Here is a 24,451-nt window from a genome sequence, read left to right as displayed (position 1 = left end):
GAGTAAAAGAAAAAAGAATATTAAAATCAGATAAAAAACAAGGTGTAATATGATACCCTTTATGTAAATAATGCATATGTGAGTACTTTCACGTTCACAAAAATTAGAAAAAAGAGGGAGCTAGCTAATATCTACTGACATGATTTATATATGCAATATTCTCAAGTTAATAAAAGTAAATTATTAAAAATTTAAGACAGTGGTTCTCTCTTGGGAGCACGTTGGCAATGAGTAGGGAAAAGATATTTAGTTGAAGAAGGGTACCTATGGTTTCCAAAGCTTTTAACAGTTGTTACAACATTAATTTTAATATTTTATGTATACATGCTACATCATAATGGTTTGTCTATGTGAAGTGTACAATAATATTAAAATGCAGTTTTTCAAGTAATATAAAAAAAAGCAGATAAGTGATGTATATGCATGATTTTTTAAAAATAAAAATGAACAAACAGAAACCTAAAACTTTTTAAAACACAAACACACACACACACAGAGTTTCAGAAGCTACATGCATTTCAGGCTTATAGTTAATATGCAATTCAAGAGCATGGAAAAGTTGTGGAAAGAATCTGGCAAGGATTTAAATACTGAATGGAGTTTGAGAAAGAAGTAGAATGGGATGTAGTGAAGGGAAAAAAATGTTGTTTTGCCTTTGTACCTTTGTATTGTATTATCTCCTTTGTGTAACTAACATTATTCATTCTACTGTTGCAGTTTGGAAAAAAAAAACAACTTTAAGGGAGAACATTAAAAAATATTTTTTTTAAAAAGGAAATGTATGTAATTGGGAAGATGGGATTGAAACAAAGTTAGCTTAAAATCTTTTTCAACCATTAATTTAAGCTCAGAAATCCCCTCCTCTGACAGCCTTCCTTGTATTTTCCCATTTTTCCTTAGATCCTTTTGGTTAACCCTTGTCACTCATTGCATTGCTGTGACACACTGATTATTGGAATTATAATAACCCCTCTGTTTCCTTCACTAAAGTTGGGATTCCACTGTTTAACACCTTACTTGTTCCTAGCTTCTAACATAATGCCAGAGCCCCTGCAGGAACACAATAAATTCCTGAGGAATCTCATATCCCTTATAAATCAGTGGATTTGCTCTTGCCTGAACCAGTTCAATTAACCCTATTCTATACACAAGCAACATCCTTAAATCAGACAAGTAATCAATGGAACCCAACTGGAAGATAAAAAATGAGATTGATGAGGAGTGCCTGAGTGGGTCAGTTGATTAAGTGTCCAACTTGTGATTTCAGCTCAGGTCATGATCTCATGGGTTGTAAGATCAAGCCCCACTTTGGGCTCCATGCTCAGCAAAGAGTCTGCTTGAGATTCTCTCTCTCCTTTTCTCTCTGCCCCCCATCTCGCTCTCTGTTTCTCTTTAAAATAAATAAATATTCTTTAAAAAGAATCAGATTGGTGAATATATCTTAAAAGCTAAAAATATATTTCTACTATTAAAAAAAAAAACCAGGAAAATACCCTTGCTGAACCTCATAGTTAGTTATACATGGAGAGAATATATGATGCACCATAACATGCATAGGCTATATCAAATTTACTTCTCAGATATGTTAATATCATTATATGCAAGATGACAATTTCAGCAAAACTTTCTTGCTTACCATACAACAGATATTTTTCTAAATTATTACTATCTCATTCAATACAGTGCACTATTATTGTCCTGATTTGACAGATAAAACCTAGGCAAATACAGGTTAACTAACTTCTTAACGATCAATTGAGCCAGAAAATATCAGAACTCAGAATTTAATTCAGATAGTCTCAAAGTCTGTGCTATGTTACTTCTGAATAGGAGAAATGGATTTTAAAGGTTAAAAAAATACTCTTCAGTTTTCCTCCATGCATAAATAATAAGCTTAATTTATAAAGTATCTTAAGTATTTCTATATATAACATTTCAAAAGCTTCATGTTAATTGGAAAAAAATCTGTCACTTTTATAAGTTGAATAAAGGCAAAGAGTTTTTTTTTTTTTTTGTAAGAAATACTTTTTAATTTTTTTTTAATTATTATTTATTTATGATAGGCACACAGTGAGAGAGAGAGGCAGAGACACAGGCAGAGGGAGAAGCAGGCTCCATGCACCGGGAGCCCGACGTGGGATTCGATCCTGGGTCTCCAGGATCGCGCCCTGGGCCAAAGGCAGGCGCCAAACCACTGCGCCACCCAGGGATCCCGGCAAAGAGTTTTTTAATTGAACATGTTTTTAAGAATTCCTCGTATACAAACTTTACCTGAAACTAGGATTTTCTTCTATAACCTCTCTGACATCATTAATCACTACTCAAAGAATTCCAGTCATGGCACTTGGACCTGCCCTCCCTATCCCATGTTCACTGTCAGCTTTTACTTTTTTTTTTTTTAAGACTTATTTATTTATTTTAGAGAGCATGGTGCAAAGGGAGAAGGGGAGAGAGAATCTCAAGCAGACTCCTTGCTAACCATGGAAACCAAGGTGGGGCTCGATCTCATGGCCTGATCTAAAATCAAGAGTCAGATGCTTAACTTACTGAGCCAGCCAGGTGCCCCTCACTGTCATCTTTGTATTACCATCATCTTATTTTATAAAAAAGTTTACTGGAACACATGCTCCTTAAGATCTGTTTATGAACACATTAGCCTATTTGTCCTGCCTCCGTGTATGCATTTGCCCTTACCCTATAAATGTGCTTTAAAGACTGGTACATGCCAGTCTTTAAAGCACAGAAAACAGGTCAAAACAGGCCTCTGTCCATAACCCATGTTTCAGGTTGTCTGTTCATTTGCCCGTCTTATACTTTGCTTTACTCTTCTCTCTCCTCAGCTCTTTGAACCCGACTTGCTGCTCTATGCCTAGTCTGAAAAAAATGACTGGGCACTTTAGAATTCAAATAACTAAATTCTACATGGTAGATCTTGAGTTAATTACATTATTCTCATGCTAAGTGTTTCTAGCCTACATTTCCTCAGATGGTCAAAGTGTCTATTATAGTTTTCAAACACTTCACCATGAGAATCACACTTTCTGAAATGTGGTCTACTTTTTTCAGTAACCTTCAAATGCAGAGCTGCAGAGCACACAGTTTTCTTTTCTTTCTTTTTAAAGATTTTGTTTATTAATTTGAGAGAAAGAGAGAGAGAGAAAGAGAGAGAGAGAGAGAATAAGCAGTAGTGAGGGGCAGAAGGAGAGAGAGAGAGAGAGAGAGAGAGAGAGAGAGAGAGAGAGAGAGAAACAGACTCCCTGACGAGCCAGACCCATTGTGGGGCTTCATCCCAGGACACAGAAACCATGACCTGAGCCAAAGGCAGATGCTTAACTGACTGAGCCACCCAGGCCCCAAGAACACAGTTTTCAATGCAGAGTCTGAGTGCAGCACAGTGGGGATGGCTGTCTCTCTTCTTTACACATAGAATCGATGTGAGGAGTCCCATTTCACTACTGCCTCACAGAGGGTACTGTCAGTTGTTATTCACTTTTCATTTGTTTATTTATCACATTCTACTACCTGTTTTTTTTGTAAAGCCATCTCTATGCTGAACATGAATCTCCAACTCACAACCCTGAGATCAAGATTCCTATGCTCTACTGAGAGCCAGGCACTCCTCTATTACCTGTTTTTAAGTCAGATCTATCCCAGCTTCTTCTTAGACAGTTGACTATTTTTTAAAGGACCAGGTTAAAATCTTTTATAATAAACTCTTCCAAATCTTTTCTTCACTTACATCAGATAATAAATATTGAGATCTCTGATTGTCATTATATGTCTTAGGTATTCCTGACACGACACAGACAGCATCTGTGTGTTTGATTAGCTTGCCTTCTGGGTTCCCTTATGTCACTGATAAGCAAGTTGACTGGGATGCAAATAGAACTCACTGAGGGTGATTGTTCAGGCTACTTACTTATGTCATTTTTTATTCATTCATTCATTTATTCACTCAGTATACATTTTTGAAAGCCAGTTATGTATGAGAGATTGTGTTATGTTCTAGGAACATAAATAAATAGAAAATAAGTCCCATATCCCCCAAGGAATTCACAAATGAATGGGATACAAACAAATGAACAAAATATTCTGATATGGATAAAAAGTAACTGAGACAGTGTAAAGGAGACATTTCTAGAGAGAAGAGATTCATCATGTTTTTTTCTTTCTAGCAACATAGTGCCTGACACAGAGAAAGCATATTTTATGCACCAAATGCATATTTTATGAATGAACATCTACTGTCCTTAATAGCAGACAACATGCATTTGATTAGAGGATTTTCTTTTGCAGTAACAACTTTAAATCCCTCACATTTTTGGAACAATAATAAGCAAACATTCCTACCACATCTGGTGAGAACTATACCATCCCTTTACCTAAAACTGATGTTAAAATATCATAAATGATATCTGAGTAAATCAAATTTAGTTTTTTAACCCCTACTGTGTGCTCCAGGTATCTACATTCAATTTTCCCTTTTCTTTGCTGAGCAGTGGACAAATCCCATTGCTTGCACCAAGCACTTCTACTGGACACATGATTTTGTTCTGTCATCGGTGCCCTGGAAGCTCAATATGTCTTTGCTTCTACTAAAACCCTTACTAGGATGGGCATCTTTGATAGGACAAACCTGGGTCATGTGCCTATTTATATATTAGTAGCAGGAGGCTGAGATAAATGCAGTCTCTTCCACCCACAAAGGCTTATAATAAAAGGATTTTGAAAATACCCAAAGGGGCTCAGATGCTGGATAGTCCAAGGTGGGAAAGCAAAAGAAAAATGTCTGATACTCACCTGTACTAAGTGAAGTATATGATAGGAAAAAAAAAAAAAGATTATAATTCTTGGCAAATAATACCAGAACAAAACATAGAACAGAACATTCCAGAACAAAAGCATACTCTGTGGTTATGCTAGGTATGAATATAACCGATACTCTATCTCTCTCTTTCTCTCTCTCTAAAGGGTGTTTCTAGGGACACCTGGGGGGCTCAATGGTTGAGCATTTGCCTTTGGCTGGGGTTGTGATCCCAGGGTCCTGGGATCGAGTCCTGCATCCGGCTCCCTGCATGGAGTCTGCTTCTCCCTCTGCCTGTGTCTCTGCCTCTCTCTCTCTCTCTCTCTGTCTCTTGAATAAATAAATAAAATCTTTTTTTTTAAAAGGGTATTTCTACACATCATTAGAGGCATCTTCACACACAAAACACACTCCCTTGATCTTCATAATTCTTGTGAATTTTCTGTATGTTGTGGAAAGTTGTGGAACCTTCATGGGAAGAGGTACACATTTATGTTATGGGTAAGTATTCCATTTTCATCGTGGATAATAGAGAAGGCACAATTTTGCAAATAGGAGGGGTAAAAAGACACCTGATTCTGTCACCCCCAAACAGCCACAGATACCGGTAACGACATCCTTCTAGATGTGCACATCCGTGCATGTATTGTGCTTCTGTAGTCATAAACAAAATTTGCATGTATTTGTGTGTAAGTTTTTGGTTTACAGCATCATAGAATATACTGCTTCAATCCTGAGTTTCATAATTAACAATCTATTAACCAAGAAAACCTTTTCAATATTAATGTTTCTGTATTGCTTCTATATGAGTATTTCTCCTTCGCTTTTCGTTCTCTACCATTTTCTTTAATTGCTTACTCTTGAAATATTTTAATTTGTCTCCGCCTCCTCAGGAAAAAAAAAAGTCTTTTCAATATTTCTGTCTTGTGTGATTTTTGCGTACTATCTCTGGACATTTTTATTTTCTTGGGAGGTATTACTCAAAATCAGGTAAGGAAACCAGTTGGCATTTTCACATAATTGGTGAGTTCCTGAGGCAAGAAGACAAATATAACACATCCCCTGCAGGTTGCTGAAACATTTCCCTCAGTGTTCATATCTCAAAGGTATTGAGATGGGCTCTCGACCTTTCCATTGTTAACCAGTAGCAAACCCTACCAATCACTGCTGAAGGGAGTACCTGGGTTTTGACACCTTGTACCCTTTTGAATTTCTAGGAGGCTAGACTTGATGGAAAACTTTGCTTTCCCTCCCTTCTCTATTCTCTCACTATTGTGTGTTTCATATAGGGGCCAACTGGTTTCCGTATATGAAAAAAGTGTGAGTTGGTCCATGAACAATTGTCTAAACTCTAGTAGGATGAGATTTCTGAGATGGAATTGACAGAGGAGAATGAGGACAGGTGCCAGTATCAGGCAGATCTAAGCTTCAGCCCTAGTGCTTTTACTCCATACTTGTGTCACAGTCAGCAAATTACTCAAATTCACTGAGCCTCCATTTTCTCATCTGCAAAATGGAGATAATAATACAGACCTCATGGGCTTGTTGCACACACACTGCTGACCCCATAAAAAGTAATTCACTTGCAGTAGTATTTAGGCCAAGTTATGTTAACATATACTAAATCCATAGAAACTCACGCCTGAATATTTCCAAAATTATCTTACCTGTTGTTCACTTCTCAGGTTATCATATTTACTGTGGGTTCTCCTATGTAGTTCATTTTCAAAAATAAGGAAAACAATATTTACCTCATCTTTGCCCTATGTTAAAGGATAGATACAATATATTAAACTGAAACATATTATAGCCAATACCCTCCCACCAACTTTTGCTACACAATAATCTTTCAAAATATTTGCTGCTTCTCTCCACAAACAGGACATTCAGGATTTGGGTTTTTCTTTTTTCAATTTTTTAACTTAAGCAGCATAGTATTTCATAACCCCTGCAACTTAATAGCTATTGTTTGTATAATGCTTTAAGTTTAAAGTCTCATTTAATGCCAGTACATTATCTCTGCTTCGTGTGTTTCGAATTACAGATTTGTTCTTGTTTCCATAAGTTAGTTAATGAGAAATGGCTTACTTACATTTCTCTCTTGATTCCGTATGGATGTCTTTATTTAACATAACTCTATATGTAAAGGTAAATGCAGTTGATTTTTTTTTTTTTACCAAAGTTAATATTAAGAACACAAAAGACATGGGGGCACCTGGGTGGCTCAGTGATTGAGTGTCTGCCTTTGGCTCAGGTTGTGATCCCGGGGTCCTGGGATCGGGTCCCACATCAGGTTCCCCACATGGAAACTGCTTCTCCCTCTGCCTATGTCTCTGCCTTTCTCTGTGTGTCTCTCATGAATAAATAAATAAAATCTTAAAAAAAAGAATTTGATGATAGATATCAAAAGTCTTTCAAATATAGAAATTGACAATTATCCTGGTGAAAATACTAATTGAGTATAACAATAAATATTTATCCACAGGATTCTCAGAGTTGTTCATTTCAGCCCTGAAATTCAGCACTTTTCCACTTTCCATCATAGCACCTCAATACGCTTGCCCTTGCCACGTGGCTATTTGTGTTCTTTTTCCTTGACTTTGTGAGGTGATCAATAAGTGCACCTTGGAGCAACTCTGCCAAGAAGAGCTGTGTGTCAAAAGTGATAGAGGTGCTGTTGAAAAAGTTCCTGTGACTAACATGTAAATCTGATGCTACTCTAATGCCTAAAACTTTTAGTGATTTCCAATCAAGTATGGATCAAGATTCTTGCTTATCTAGACCTGACTATGTCTTTAGCCCTATGCAACACCACCTGTCTTGTTTTCTGAGTCCCAGCACAACAGCACCATCAATTCTTAAAATATACTAATACTCTCTCCATTTCAGGATACCTTGCTACCTCTTCTACCTCAGTAAAACTCCAACATTCTGCACCCCTTTTACCTTGATGCTGCTTTCTTATTCTACAGTTGTCAACTCAGGAACTAATTCTTCTTGGAGAAGTCTCTCTAAATTTGAATTGCAGATAAATAATTATTTCAGGTAAACAGATACTGTAAGTATTTTAGTAGAAATATGTCCCAAATATTGCATATGACATCTTGTATTTGTGACTGTATCTCAGATTACAATAGATCTTCCTCGTAAATAATTCCTTAGCAACTTCAATTTAAATTTTTGGCCATTGTCAGGGATCCCTGGGTGGCTCAGTGGTTTAGTGTCTGCCTTTGGCCCAGGGCTTGATCCTGGAGTCCTGGGATTGATTCCCACATTGGGCTCCCTGCATGGAGCCTGCTTCTCCCTCTGCTTGTGTCTCTGCCTCACTCTCTATCTGTGTCTCTCATGAATAAATAAATAAAATCTTAAAAAAATTTTTGGCCATTGTCATAATTATAGTCATGTATTTACATGATTATTATCTCTTTCTCCCTACTACTTTGCAAGCTCCATAAGGAAAAGACTATGTTTGTTTTGACCACCATCCCATCCCATCCCATTTGCTAGGACAATAAAAGAAGAGTAGAGGGGTTCAATGAATCTCCTAAGAACAAATGAAAAAATTAATAACATAAAAATACATATGTGAAGGTGAAATTGCAAGCTAATAGATATTTTTCATAGGATTAGAGAGTACATCTTGAATTCCCTTAATCATTATTAAAGTATTAGTTTAGTTATTTTAGTTAGTATTATATCACATATTTGTTGACTCTTCTATTTCAGATACTAATTAATTTGAAATGCAATAAGTACTTTGTGAACATTGTTTCTCTTAATCATCGTAACGATTCTATGATATAGTACATTATTAACACTCTTTTATAACATTAGAACACTAAGAATTAGAGAAGAAAAGTCCTTTTCAACAGTCACAAAGCTGGTATTTGCAAGCTGGATTGGAACCTTTGAGTCTAACTCCAAAGCTGGTATACTTAATAACTGTGCTATTTACATTTCATACTCAGATGTACTTTTTGCAAGAAGTGGTGCTTAACTAGATTTCTCTACTTAGGGTAGCAGAAACTCCATTCTTTAATATATACATAAATACTATCCAACAAAAGCATGAGTGTGTATGCGGGTGTGTGTCTGTGCATGCACTTATATACCTGTACATATGGTTGCATAGAACTAAATTTTTCTATTGTTTACTTAAGAATTTTAGGGAAGCTATCCAAAGTACTTGTTAATAATAATTGTAGTCATAATCTGCAAAAATATTATGTGCATACATACATACTTACATATGGATACATATACCTGTACATACACACACTGGAATATCTATAGCAGGAAAAAATGACTTTGTAAATTTACTATGTACCAATGAAGTTATAATTCTTAATTATATATAGATTATAGATTATAAATTATAAATATAGATTATATTTAATTGCAACTAAAAAGACTTTAGGTTTCACATATTCCCTTTTCTCTAAATTTAACCCAAACCTATGATTTCTGATACAAACTTCCTTAGCACAGGTTAACTTAAAGTTACCAGCAACTCAATATTATGTTAATTGTTTTTTCTTGCTATGTATCTTGGTTGGAAAAAGATTATTCTAGGTCAATTATACTTTGGCTACTAAAAGAATTATCACCATTTGCCTCACAAGTGATTGTCAGAGCTCACTACATATCCTTTAAGTTTGTTTCATGTCAGTTCAAGCCACATGAACATGCATTTCCTAAGATGAATGGTTAGTAGTAGGTTTGTACTCCCTAAGACATGAGATTTAGTCAAGTTTATGATCTGGAAATAAGGCAGCCAATGATATGGAGGTTCACAAAGCCCCTGTTGGGCTACACTGTATTTTGGCATTAATGTGGAATATTATTTGCCTAAGTGTGCGTATGTCATTTATTTAAAGCAATAAAAAGTAATAGATTCAGAGTTCATCTGTGGGGAAACTGTCAATTTTTTCTAGGAGTATTTAGTGCATCCTGGTACTAAAAGTGTTTAAACATGTTATTTTATTAAGACTTGATCTCTTGCCAAATGAGAGTAATTTTAGCTTAGTTTGAATAAATCTTACCACATAGTTATTTAGTTATGAAGGAGATGCCAAAAAAAAAAAAAAAAAAGGATCATGAACCTCTCACTGAGTTGAGGGAACTAAGCTAGTTAAAACCATATCTCTAATAAAAAGATAACATCCAGTATGAAGCAATTCATACAGTGAGTGCTTAATGCTATATGCTCTTTCTGTGTTTAGTGCCTTCTGGTTTTCATTCCATGTAATAGTATGTTCTGGCTGCTGTGTGAGACATGGAATTGAGAATGTCTAATAAATATAAATTTTGCTGTTTCTCAAGGCTCATAATAAACATGATTATCATTTATGTGAGAATCTACACAAGAATAAATTATTATAGCCAGGATAGAGAAGCTTGATTCTCAGAAAGGCCAACTGCAGAAAGTTATTTCACCGTCTCCTCATCTTTGCCATCCCTGAAGACATAGGGAAAATCTTTGATTTTGAAATACATCTGAGGAAAAAGAAGCAGAGTTTGAATATCTTTTGAACTTTCCTTAAAATTGAGTAAAGATAAGGAGAGAAATCCTATAATTTGGATTAAAAAATGACTGTAAACATCTTACCCTAATAAGCAATAGTTTGGTTGAAAATAGTTGCCTGGTGCCATTTATCTTGCAAGGAGTTGTCTCCATAGTAAGTTGGGACTTGCCACTTCCAGGAGAAAAGAGCACTTAAAGCTGCCATCAGCTGTGAATTAGGATACAGAGGCATTAATTCATTAAATACGAAGAGAAAATTTTAGTTAATAATAGAATTTCAACACACTAACATTCCCCAGTTTCTCTGGGGGATATTGTTAGATTCAGTGTAGCCCCAAAACTACCTTCAAGTTAGGAAGTAGTTAAGAATTCAGCTTACACTGCAGAATATTAGCACAGTAAAGCATGCCGGAAGTGACAATCAGTTACTCAAGCGTATAAACATTGGCAATTTTAGGCTCCTGCAGGTAAATATTTACTGCACAACTAGCCAAATTACTTTTTTTAGGTATGTAACTACAAACACCCCTTAGCTGAGAATTTAATGAGTCAGTTCTGAAATCCATAGAGTAATGATCCATGAATGACATATTTTAGGCAAAATCTTAAGTTTAAAAGCTGAGATAAAAATTTCTGCTGTGGAAGTTCATTAGGATTGTGCCAGGTTGAGAATTAGATGACATGGCATGATTGACACCTTGTTTGTTCACAGAGCACTGAATATTTCTTATATATTTGATTTATTTTCTGCATTTTAAGACATTTGAAATATAAGGTGAAATGTGTGTATTAATTAAATTATTAGTCATGCTATTAATACTAATTGTATTAAACTACCAATTGAAAGTCAGTATGATGAATGCCATGCTAACTTTCCAAAGAGGATTCAGTTAGAGTTCATAGGAAAGAAATCTAATTCAGGGTAATGATGTCAGGAAATTTACCAAGAGAATGTACATTTAATCATGCAATGAATAAAACAACAAAACAGAACAGAACAAAACCCCCAAAAAACCAAAAAGAAGGTTTAACATGTTTCCAGCAAGGGAAACAGTACAGGCAAATGAAAAAGCAAATATAATGAAATGCAAGCAGTAGAATATGGTTGAACCCAAACCCAATAATATCCATGTTATGGACGGAATGTCTGTGGTCCCCCCTCAAAATTCATACGTTGAGACCCTTCTCCCTAGAGTGATAGTATGAGAAAGTCAGGTCTTTGGAAGGTAATTAGGATTAGCTGAGGTCAGGAGAATGGAACATTAGTGGATGGGATTAGTGTCCCTATAAGGATCCCAAGAGAGTGCTTGCTTCTCTCTCTGCTCTCTGCCATTTGAGGATACAGGGAGAAAATGGCCACCTGTCACATAAAAGAGGCCTCTCACCAGAACCCAACCATGCTGGCACCCTCATCTTGGGCTTCTAGCTGCCAGAACTGTGAGAAATAAGTTTCTGTTGTTTAAAGTCCCCATGTCTGTGGTATTCTTTTATAGCTTGAATCGACGAAGACAATCCATGAGTTCTCAATATTCAAGAATAGTATTTTGTATAGAGTAACTTTTTGCATGTTATTTTGCTTCTTTTTGTAGATTTTAGCATTTTTGCTTAATGATTATATTGGCAGAAAAGGCAGATTACAAATGTTTAGAAACAGAAAACATGTATAGTCAAGATATACACATTTGTGCATGAACTCACATTTTCTCCATAGATTCAAAAGCAAATCCTCATTAGTGATGCCACAGCAGACGCATAACATAAGTGATATATATCTGTTTATTCTTTTCTTTGAGGTAGGTAATTTTGACTTTGTATATTTATCATAGAGTGGCCACGCCTTTATATGTTATGAAGTTTTTTTCTTTTGTCTTCCAGCTAAAGTGAAATATCTACATTTTCTGCATTACTTCTTTTATCTATCACATCCCAACATGTTTAGATTTATGTGGGCAGTTTTCTGCCCTTAAGTTCTGAATATATACATACATATATATATATATATATATATATATATGTATGTATATATTCATTAATTCATGAGAGATACAGAGAGAAAGGCAGAGACACAGGCAGAGAGATAACCAGGCTCCATGTAAGGAGCCAGATGTGGGACTCAATCCCAAGACTCCAGGATCACATCCTGGGCCAAAGGCAGGTGTCAAACTGCTGAGCCATCCAGACATCCCTGAATATATTTTTAAACTTACAAATGAGTACATACTGGCAGTTATAAAAGTAACTAACATCGTGTTATTATACAGTAGAAACTCAGGATATAGTTTGCTGTCTCCAATAAGGCAATGAACTATATATACTTAGGATAAAAGTTCTTCCTTAAAGTTCTCACACTCACATTAAAGTGTCTTATTTGTGGGTGTATGTGTATGTGTGTCTGTATGTATGAATTCATATATTTTTCTCAAAATCAATATGGATAATATATTCCTTGAACATTTATTTATTCATTTTAGTTATGGAAGTACTTGATAGTCATTAATACAGTGGTCCCCGCTTATCTGTGGGAGCTGTGTTCCAAGACCCCCAGGGGATGTTTAAAACCCTGGAGAGGGCAGCCCTGGTGGCTCAGCGGTTTAGCGCTGCCTTCAGCCCGTGGTGTGATCCTGGAGACCTGGGATTGAGTCCCATGTCCAGGCTCCCTGCATGGAGCCTGCTTCTCCCTCTGCCTGTGTCTCTGCCTCTCTCTCTCTCTCTGTGTGTGTCTCTCATGAATAAATAAATAAAATCCTAAAAAAAGAAACCCTGGAGAATACTGAACCCTATGTGACATATTGTTTCCTATACATACATATCTATGATAATGTTCAACTTCTACATTAGGCACAGTAGGAGATTTATAACAACAATAACTAATAGTAAAATAGAACAACCAGAACAATATATTGTAATAAAAGTTATGTGAAAGCAATCTCTCTCTCTCTCTCTTTAGGAATATATTCCTATATTGCACTCTCCCTTCTTCTTGTGATGATGTGAGATGATGAAATGCCCCTGTGATGAGAGGAGGTTAGGTGAATGACTCAGGCATGTGATAGTGTTAAGCTGCTATGGACCTTCTGACAATTTGTCAGAAAGAGTATCACCTGCTTCCAGACCCTGGTTGACCATGGAAAGCAAAACCACAGATGGAGGTGATGGGGACTACTATATTTGTTTCACTACATATCAGGCACTGTATTAGGGTTAGAAATAAAAAGGTGAGTAAACAAAATTCAAGGTCCTAAAGGAGCTACATGCAGTTATTTGACAGCTGACCTGATTCCAAGTTGAAAAGTACTTGCCTATGTCAGGATCCTATTGCTGCTTTGTTGAAATGAATTCAGAGCACATTTTTCATAATTGCAGCTTAAGTGACAGCTTCCTACCCTCTTGAAAACAAAGCCAAACTCTTTACACTAGCAAGCAAAAGAGTGATGATGTGGCAGGTAGGGGAATAGCAGAGGGACAGAGAAAGATTTATATTGCTTTTTACTAAATTTGGATAAAAGTTCAATAGGAATTAAACTCTTTTCCTCTAAGTACACTGTGGGGAATTATGAAAGACAAGGCTAGGCTATGCTGAACTTGGCAGCTTATTTATTGTTTTATAGATTTCTATTCAGAGAAGGACACAACCAGTAATGCACTTGCCACCATTTCTCATCTATTTTGTCTTATTTCTGAGTGTGCAGATCTCACTGCATGTATCTTATTGAATTTAAGTTTCATGGTCCTCCAGATTTAGTGGGAATTTGAAAAACAAATTAAGTTGCACTTTTCAGTTTCAACCAACAAAGAGGGAATATATTAGGAGTTTTTGTTTGTTTGTTTTTGTTTTTTTTTATTTATTTATGATAGTCACAGAGAGAGAGAGAGAGGCAGAGACACAGGCAGAGAGAGAAGCAGGCTCCATGCACCAGGAGCCCGACGTGGGATTCGATCCCGGGTCTCCAGGATCGCGCCCTGGGCCAAAGGCAGGCGCTAAACCGCTGCGCCACCCAGGGATCCCTAGGAGTTTGATTTAAATGACCTACCACATTCAAAATTATCTCTTAGTATAAGGTCAGCAGTTTTCAACCAAGGGTGATTTTATCTCCCAGGGGCCATTTGGCATTATCTAGAGACATTTTTGGTTGTGACAACCAGGGAATGTTGCTGGCATCTAGTGGGTAGAGGCCTGAGATGCTGTCAAACATCCTCCAGCACACAGGCTAGTTGTTTCTCAACAAAGCATTATCTGCCCCACTGTCAACAGAGTTAAGTGAAAAATATTGACATAGATTAGGCCTCTGATAGGCAAGGAAGTGCATTACCTGTGTTTTTGAGTCAGTTCAAAGTGAATGGCTTTTCCTCCCTTTCTTTCACTTTTTATTAGCTCTTCCTCTTTAGTTGCAGACTATTTATCATAGACTACTTAAAAATCTAGTGTAAATTGGAGACACTAACTCATGGTGATAAAAGGTGCAGAATTGACAGCAATACTTCTAAAATCAGACATAACTAAAGTTGAGATCCAGATCTGCTATTCACTGATATTGTGACCATGGTTATAATGCATTCCTATATTTGAGTTATCTTATTTTTTAAAATGTGTACTATAAAACTTATCCCATCAGGTTTTGTAGAAATTCAGGACTGCGATGGAATAGCTCATAGCAGACCAACCCCTTTACCAAGAACAATTAGAGAAATAAAAGTGCATACTTTGAGTATATCAGAAAGCTGCCAAATGGGCCAGAAGTTGAAGGACCATTCTTTTTCTCCTCTGAGAAACAGAAATTGAGGAGAATTTAGGGGAGCCCTGAATCCTGCATGCTGATTTTCTTTCTGGAATAGTCAATGAATTAATTACAGAATGGCATGAGATTCAGAATCCAGGCAGAAAGCTGGCAGAAGTTTTGATAATTTCACAAGATTGGGAAGGTGGAAATTGGAATTCGGGGCTTTCAGGGCAGGTAGGACCAAAAGGAAGTGAGGCAGAGAAGGGAGGCAGATACTCTAAGTGGAGCTCAGGACTTACCGAGGAGAGGAAGAATATGGTAGGTTAAATACTTCTTAAAGGCTGCACGCTCGAAACAAGGTAGAGGAAGAGGTGGACTAAACCTTGCCAGGTCTATGTCTGCAGCTCAGGACAGATTATTAGTGGTGTGGAGGGCATCCATGGAGGGCAGAAGTAGAGGAACCCACCAAAGACCTAGTGAATAAGGGCATATCTGCACAAGACTAAGGCAGTTGCAGCAGTGATATCGAGGCCCCACAGAGTGAGGAGGAAAGGTGCCTACTGGAGCAGGAATGTCAACGGTAGTCCAATATGAGGTACTGGCATGAAAGCAAGGTGAGAAGGGTACTATGCCAATCAGAGCATCAGAACCTGAGGAATGTGAGGAAGTCCCTTCACTGGGAGGTGGTGGTGGAGACAAATGTACAACAAGGGCTGATCAATTAAGTAAATAAACTGTGAGTCATATCAGCCAGGTTTCTCATTGTCAGAGAAAGGAATTATAAACATTGGAAGGGGAAAATCCAAAAGACTCCTGTGGTGTTAAATTACAATTGGAAGTATTAAATCATAATTGGTGTGAACTCAGAGTTCATATAAATGTGTGAGTGTGGGAGTATGTGTTTCTGAATAATATGCATGTATATGTATCATGTATATGTACACACATGTATATATGTATACATATATACAAGTATATGATACTTGACAGTACTTCATGCTACATGGAATTAGAATATAATTTCTATATTTAATTAAAATATAATTTTTAATGATACTATTTTAGTAGCATTAAAATTCAAACACCTAGAATTAGTAAGATATATGTACATTATACCTTAATGAATACTAAACTGCTACACAGAAATCCTCATAAATTACTGAAAGGGAGGGAAAAGTCAACAAATTGTGGTATGAATCACACCCATATGTTGGAAAATTCAATATTGTAAGGTTGTTAATCCCTTTCCCATCTCTTTGTAGATTCACTGAAAACCCTTCAAAGTCCTAGCACCGTTAATTTATCATTACTGACAAGCTGATTCTAAAATTTTAACATAAAGGGCCAAGAACTGAAAAGGCCATCTTGAAAAAGAACAAAACTAGAGGGTTTGCATGAGCAGGTATTGACACTAATTTATAAAACAACAATAAAGTTGGTGGTCTTGGCACAAAAATAAACAGACCAAGAGAATAACAGTAAGTCCAGAAATGAACATGTATATGCAATCATTTGGTTTGTGACTAATATAAAACTATAGGACAGAGAAAGAATGACCTTTTCAATATCTCCCTATACATACCAATCTATATTTTTCCATATAAAAATAAATCATGGAGTATGTAAGTTTTACATCATATACAAAAACAATTCCTATTGTACATTTAGAATATAAAGAGTAAAAGAATAAAGCTTTGATAAAATAATAGAATATCTCCATGATCTTAGACTAGGTAAGGACATCTTTATCAGGATACAATTCAAAGCCATAATACCAAAATATGAAAAAAATAACTACATTTAACTAAGAATCCTATGTATTACAATATAACATTCAAAGAGTAGAAAGCCATAGAGTGTATATATCTGTGTGTATGTAAATGGAAACATTGTTATTAACCTGAACAGGCTACACTAAAAAAAAAAAAAGGATAAAAAGTCTCAACTCTTGATATGAAAAGATAAATAGTACCAAAGGTTGAAGTCCCCACCAATGGTGGAAGTGTAAGGTGTTACAACCATTTAGAAACCTTTTAACAGTATCTACTAAAGTTGAACATGTATAAATGTTCACAGAAACTATTACTTTAAGTCAAAATTTTAGAAACACTCAAATGTTCATCACGTAGGAGAGGGGATAAGTAACCTATGTAATATTTATCCAGTGAAGTATTAGTAGAAATAAGGATTTGGGATGCCTGGATGGCTCAGCGGTTGAGCGCCTGCCTTCAGCTCAGGGCATGATCCTGGAGTCCAGGGATCGATGGAGTCCCACATCAGGCTCCCTGCATGGAGCCTGTTTCTTCCTCTGCCTCTCTCTCTCTCTCTCTGTATCTCTCATGAATGAATAAATAAAACCTTAAAAAAAAAAAACATGTTTTAAAGAACATATAGCAGGGGCATCTGGGTGGTTCAGTTGGTTGAGGGTTGGTCTGCCTTCAGCTCAGGTCCTGATTCCGGGGTCCTGGGATCAAGCCCCCAATCAGGCTCCCTGTTCACCACGGAAGTCTGCTCCCTCTTCCTCTGCTCCTCCCCCCTACTTGCACTTACTCTCTCTCCAACAAATAAATAAAATCTTTAAAAAATAATAAAGAACAGGGATGCCTGAGTGGCTCAGCAGTTGAGCATCTGCCTTTGGTAGGGCGTGATCCCGGTATCCAGGATCGAGTCCCACATCAGGCTCCCTGCATGGAGCCTGCTTCTCTCTCTGCCTGTGCCTCTGCCTCTCTCTCTCTCTGTCTTTCATGAATAAATAAATAAAATAAATAAATAAAATAAAATCTTTTTTTTTTAAAATAAGGATTTAAAATTATGTCTAAACACAAAAACGTGGATGAATTTCTTAAGCACAATGTTGAATGAAAAATTCAGTCACACAATCATATATCATATAAATTCATTGATTGAAATCAGAAGGGTAGTTACTATAGCAGAGGAGTTAATGACTGGAAGAGATCATTAAGTTGCTTCAAGGGTGCTACTGATGCTCTACTTCTTGATATTGATGATTGTTACTGAGTGTGCATATTTTGTTTTGTTTTGTTTTTTATTTATTTATGAGAGACACACAGAGAGAGGCAGAGACATAGGCAGAGGGAGAAGCAGGCTCCCCATAGGGAGCCTGATGTGAGACTTGATCCTTGGACCCCAGGATTACACCCTGAGCCAAAAGCAAAAGCTCAACTACTGAACCACCCAAAAGTCCCAAGAGTGCATATTTTGTGAAAAATCATGAGCTCTTTACTTTTGGCATGTATTTTTCTGTAAATATGTTGTGCTTCAATAGATTTATTTAAAATTAAATGGAATAATTCACTTAATATTTTAAAACCCATCAATAATGCAATAGTATAAATATTAGGACACACCAAATGCCCAATAAGTAGTCATTGTTACTATTACATTTCTTCTATTGATATAAAGCAAAACACATGTGGATGCACTTCTAGATAAAAGAACAGATTTTCATAAGATTTGATTGTAGACATTTTATTTTATTTTTATTGATAAGGCAAAGGTTTTGAACTTTGGTATTTGATCCCAATATATAATTTTCACTTTTGCAAATTTGCTTTTTGTTGGATCATTTAGGGGCAATTGTTTATAATCTGTTTCCATATTAACTGGGACTTTAACCTGAAATGAATAATCAGAGAGGAGTAGCTGATTATATAAGAGCACTCAGAGTTTGTGGTAATGAATCAAATTTGCAAAACTGTTAGGTTTTCAAATGAAAGATTTCATAACAGTTGACTGCTAATGTTGGCGAGACATTTTCTGCAGAGAAATATCAAAATTACATGATCTCTTCAATTTTTATAAGAAAATGCTCAATAAAATCTCAATTATCTCAGAAATTGTGGAAAGTTCAAACAAAGCTTAGCTTCAAGGGAAAAATAAAAATTAATTTAAAAATTCCTTTGATTTGTCTGTTTGGATAAGATGGAGTCTCTGTGTATGTTTGGAATTCTAATAGATGAGAAGAGTGTATGTTCCTAATTTGTTGGGAGACCATTTACCAATACACTTTAATAAGTTACCTACCAATAAGGCAGCTGTTAACATGTTCCCAAACCAAAATGCCAGCTGGTTTGTTTCTAACCTAATGAAACTGCAAAATCTAACAAGACCAAATAGTTCATTTGATACGTTTGTTAACCAGAATATTTAAATAAAATTTAGAGAAGAATAATCTTGGGAAGACTAGGTTCTGATGTATAATTGCCTCATTCCCTCAATTCTACATAATTCTCCTCTTCAAGTGAGGTTTTTTTTTTTTCAAATAAAGAAGTTGTACACACTTTAAAGATACTTTGAGAAACAATTCATGATAAAAATCAGGAAAAATTTCACATTTCATTACACAGTGCAGCCATTGTTAATAGTTTAGTGTCGTTTCTTTCCATCGATTCAGGATATACTTGTAAAATTGAGATCATATGTCATATATAACTAAAAACTTGTGTTTCACTAAATATTATATTGGTGCTTTAATGATATTATACTTTTCCCAATTGTTAATGAATTAATAGTATCCTATTATATGGTTATACAATTATTTTTTGGTGCATTAAATACTATTGTGTATGAAACCTTTTGGTATTGGAATTATGTCTTTATTAAAGGTTATAGGAAATAGAATCATTGGGTCAAAGTGTATTAAAATTTTGAATATTTTTTTAATAATCTCTTTACAGGATCATTTTGTAACCTGATCATGGAAATAAGATGGAATGTTGATTTTTGTATTTATATATCTAACAGATATTCAGATAATGTGCACAAGGTGTTCCTTCTGATTCTTTCTACATATATTGTATGTGCTTGTTTGTTCAAAAGTACATAATTTAGGAAATTGTTTTTCTTAAACCATTTTATGTTATTCCACTTACTTTTGGAGTCAAGAACAATAATATATTATAGATACATTTCAGATCCTTATATATTTTGATTTTAAAATAAGTAGTTAGCTGGATAGATAGATAGATAGATAGATAGATAGAAAGATAGAAAGAAAGATAGATAAACATGAAGGACAGATGAGTGGAATTTCAATCCATCTGGCATTTGGTTAAGTAGACCCATGGAAATCCTGTCTGAGCATGCCAGACAGAAAGGTTTTATAAAGACAGAGTCTTTGTGGCTCAGTGTTTGCAGATAAACCGTAAATAATTAATATTATTGTTCTTCAAATGAATATTAAAATCTCTGAGAAGTAAGGAAGAGTTTATGACATTTGTATACAAAGCTAAAGTATGTGAAATCTTCTACAGGTGTAGTAAGGCTGAGAGGTGGAGGGGGCACTAGGGAATTTAAACAGGTGATCAATTTGGTCAAAATATGCATTTAAAAAAAACACACGAACAGCAGTGTAGTTTACCCACTGGATTTAATAGCGAGTGAGGGAGTGAGGGTAGAGTGAGCCAGGAGCCATCATTACGGAATTACTGTTCATTTCTTGGCAGTGTATTCTAATTTTAAACAAAACACTCGAGAGGGAAGACAGAGACACTTAAATGAGCTGGGATATGTGAACCAGCCAGTCACTAATGTAAGAGAAGCTGACTTTTCACAATAACATTTGAGGCATTTGTCTAATAAGTACCTTATTAGACAAATGGTTTGGCTTCAAGAAGAATTTGTCTTATTTAAAGTCTGTTATACACATACAATGTTTAGTTCCATCCAAAATCTTAGGTGGGCTCTGACTGTTGGACAGACGGTGTTGTTTAGGCAGTGTTGGTTCTCCTTGCTGGCTCTGGGGGCAAGTAGGGAAGCATGCCACACTGATTGGTATTTTTCCATTCTTAATAATGGCTGGGCACATCTGTTGCTACAATGTGCCTGGATAGAAAAAGGATTCAGCATTTTGTACCATCTCCTATCAGAGCTTTCAGAGGGAGAGTCAGCTAAATAATTATCAATTATCCAAACACATCATCCTTTTTTTTTAACCTTTGCAGAGTTCTTCATTAGCAAGAAAGGAATGCAATCTTACTTAATATTTATAATCACAGTGGTTCATTTAAAAACTAAAGCAATCTCATGACACAATTGTGCCCTTATCTATAAATCTGAACTTGGTTTTAATAAAATCTTGCTTCTATATACACTACTAAGGTTTTCATTCTTCATTATAATTAATGTTAAATAAAACATTATAAAATAGCACCATCCCTTTTCAGTAGCTTGCATTGACTATAATATTTACTTCAAGAAGACTTGACATGTGGAAGTTTTAGCACTTGTGCATACACACTGCCTTTGCTTGAAATAATGAGTAATCATAATATTCTTCTAAGTAGGGTTTTGCACATCAGCCCCCCAAAAACCTACGAGTGCACTAATGTCTTCTTTTTTACTTATTTTTTAGTCCAAAAAAGAGCATTTTCTATAATAAAGAGTAGAATGTTCTCATTGCATATACAGATGTGCTATATAGAAGGGTATCATATTTAGGCATCAATTAACAAGTCAACAATCCAGAAGTTCTTCTTTCTTTCTACTTGCAGGGTTAAATCACCTATGAAGGGTCTATTCAAGTGGAAGATATTAGATGCATCTTAAATGATAAAACTTTTTTTAAAAGAAGCAAACACAAAGTACTTTTTGATCAACACTCACTAAATACATTATTTTTAAATAATTTGAAAATAACCTGCTAAATTTTCAACATAAGAATGCTTTGAAACCCTGGATCAAGAGTAGCCGTTTCTTGACATGGAAGATTCCACTATAAGAAATCAACATGCCTGTTTCATATAAATTTTTTTCCTGTGTCTGCCATCATACACTGTGATCTTTTGTGGAATATTCATAAAGTTTTATTTTTGAATTTGCAATTCTGAGAATCAGACTCTTGCATTTTCATTTATAATAGTTCTGAAACCAAATGTGTGGGTTTTTCCCCCCAACAGCAGCCAGTTCTCCAACTGTCCTAATCCCAAATAAGTGATTTACAATTCAATTGTGACACTACTTGGAATTAACACAGATCCCACAGTTTAAGGGGAGGTCTTAATATTTAAGTTCATTCTCACATAACTGCCCTCCACATCAGATACCAATCATAAGTTCCAGCCTCCTACACTTCTGTAGACCAGCATAAATTAGAGATTCCTGTGACCTCCCTTTGGGATTTGATAATTTGCTATAACTATGCACAAAACTCTGAGAATTGTTTTACTTACTGTTACTAGTTTATTATGAAGGATCAAAACAAATAGCTGATAAAGAGCTATATGGGGCAGACAACAAAATGGTCCTGGGCACAGGAATTTCTATCCCTGTGGATTTGGAGTGCACCATCCTCCTACATGCAGATGCTTGGATTGGATCCATCAATCCAAAAACTTTTCAAATCCCAGCATTCATAGTCTTTATGGAAGTTTCATTATGCAGAAACAATTGATTAAATCAATAGCCATTGGTGACTGAACTACACCTCTGGGCACTCTCCCCTCCCTGGAGGTCAGGGGATGGGGCTGAAAGTTCCAATCCTCTAAACATGCCTTCTTCTTTCTCATGATCCACCCTCATCCTAAAGATGACTAGTGGTCCCCAGCCACCAGTCATCTCATTAGTATATAAAACATGCATCACTCTAGAGATTCCAAGTATTTTAGAAGCTGTATGCAAGGAACCAAAAACAAAGGCCAAATATATATTTCTAATCACATAGACTTTAATCTTATGAATTTAACAGAGTTAATATCATGAGGCTCAAAGGTCAAAGGTAGTCCTTTGACCTTCCATGCCTGTTCTTTTTCAAACCATTTACCATAAGTAATACACAGGACAAAGACCCAAACTCTGAAAAAGGAGACCAAGATTTGGTCCTTCTATAGCCATCAACTAACTGAATGATGTTGGACAACTTCCATTAACTAATGAGGTTCAATATCTTCATATGGGACACATATGTAGAAAACTATATAATCTTCAAGATCCCTCAAGTCCAGGATTGTAGGATATTATGTTCCGTTGGATAAGACAACTTTGAAGAGTGCACAAGGGCCAAACAATAAAATACATTGAGTTCATTACTGAAATAATATATGTTGTTCCTTTTTTCTGTGATCACAATAAAATACTAAAGATTCCAGGTAAGCTTAATTTCAAAATAAATGATAATTTTTTTCTTCTGTTCTCTTGAAATTTCAAGACCATATCAAGATTCAGGCAAGAGATATTCCTCATAGCCACTTTGATATATGAAAAGTAAAAGATAGTACCCCAAACCAAAGGATTGATGGAGTCAGATGGGTGCAAACACAAGCTGACCAAACTGCATTTGGAGATGTAAGTCATAATGTTCAAAGGTCATAAGAAGTGTCATTCTAATTCAACATAAAAGCAACATAAAAAGAAGAAGTAGAGTCTTGCCAGGTGAGTTGAGTACAGGTAAGGAAACATGGAGTAAATCATAATTAGAAGTCTAGGCTGTCAGGGGATCTTTCTTCAGGGGATATCTTAGTGGAGATGAGCCCACTCATAAAGTGCCCTAAGGGAAGTAATTATACCGACAAAATTTGATATTCTGCTGTGTGTAAAAACCATTGGTGTGTAAAAGGAAAGGAAAATCACAGCCATCTGACTCCTCTCTTTCACCATCTTTAAAAAAATCCTCTCAGTCCTCCCCCCACTGGAAAAAAAACAAAGACAACAAAAACAAGTCTATGGTTCTCCAATTATTATACTAATACCCTGGCATATTTTATAAAATATTTTTAATGATTATTTTTTCATATTAAAAATTTGGACTTTATTACCTCTGTACTAAGGTATATACTGTTGTCAGACAATATTAGCTTATGTCCTTCAGTTCTTTTCCTGAGAAGAGTGAATGGTTAGTGATCTTTTCTCATCTACACTTGACTTTGCCTTCTTCCCTTCTAATAGCAGAGACCACTGAACTTTTCTCAGTCAATATGTGCATTTTATCTGAAGATCCACTCATATTCTCAATTTAATTTCACTTTTTAAATTTTTTAAACTTTATTTTTTTAAGAGAGAGAGACCACAAGCAGGGAGGGGCAGAGGAGAGGAGGAGAGAGAATCCCAGTCAGGCTCCACAACCAGCATAGAGCCCAAGGTGGGGCTCAATCTCACCACCCTGAGATCATGACCTGAACAGAAATCATGAGTCAGATGCTGAACCAACTGAGCCACCCAGTTGCTATTCAATTTAATTTCAATTCCAGAAATTATGACCAGGGAATCCCCCACTATGAGCCACCTGAGTGGCTCAGCGGTTTAGCACCCGCCTTCAGCCCAGGGCATGATCCTGGAGTCTGGGGATCGAGTCCCACATTGGGCTCCCTGCATGGAGCCTGCTTCTCCCTCTGCCTGTGTCTCTGCCTGTGTCTCTGCCTCTCTATCTCTCTCTCTCTCTTTCTGTGTGTG

General features: G+C 36.0%; 1 long non-coding RNA gene across 7 annotated transcripts in view; it reads left to right on the top strand.

Moving 5' to 3' along the window:
• Nucleotides 1–22,864, top strand: part of LOC102151848 — a 58,891-nt gene extending 36,027 nt beyond the window's left edge. For 3 of the 7 annotated variants that reach the window (XR_005364525.1, XR_005364524.1, XR_005364519.1), the window contains 4 exons: nt 7,694–7,849; nt 13,276–13,543; nt 16,309–16,448; nt 21,559–22,862. This is a non-coding gene — a long non-coding RNA (uncharacterized LOC102151848). Of the gene's footprint in view, nt 1–7,693; nt 7,863–13,275; nt 13,544–16,308; nt 16,449–19,743; nt 19,863–21,558 lie in introns of all 7 variants that reach the window. The other 4 variants (XR_005364521.1, XR_005364522.1, XR_005364523.1 and 1 more) reach the window with 4 other exon arrangements.
• The last annotated feature ends 1,587 nt before the right edge of the window (nt 22,865–24,451 follow it).

Source organism: Canis lupus, chromosome 9, assembly GCF_011100685.1.
Source record: "Canis lupus familiaris isolate Mischka breed German Shepherd chromosome 9, alternate assembly UU_Cfam_GSD_1.0, whole genome shotgun sequence".
NCBI lineage: Eukaryota > Metazoa > Chordata > Mammalia > Carnivora > Canidae > Canis > Canis lupus.
This window is presented reverse-complemented; position numbering and strand designations above follow the sequence as displayed.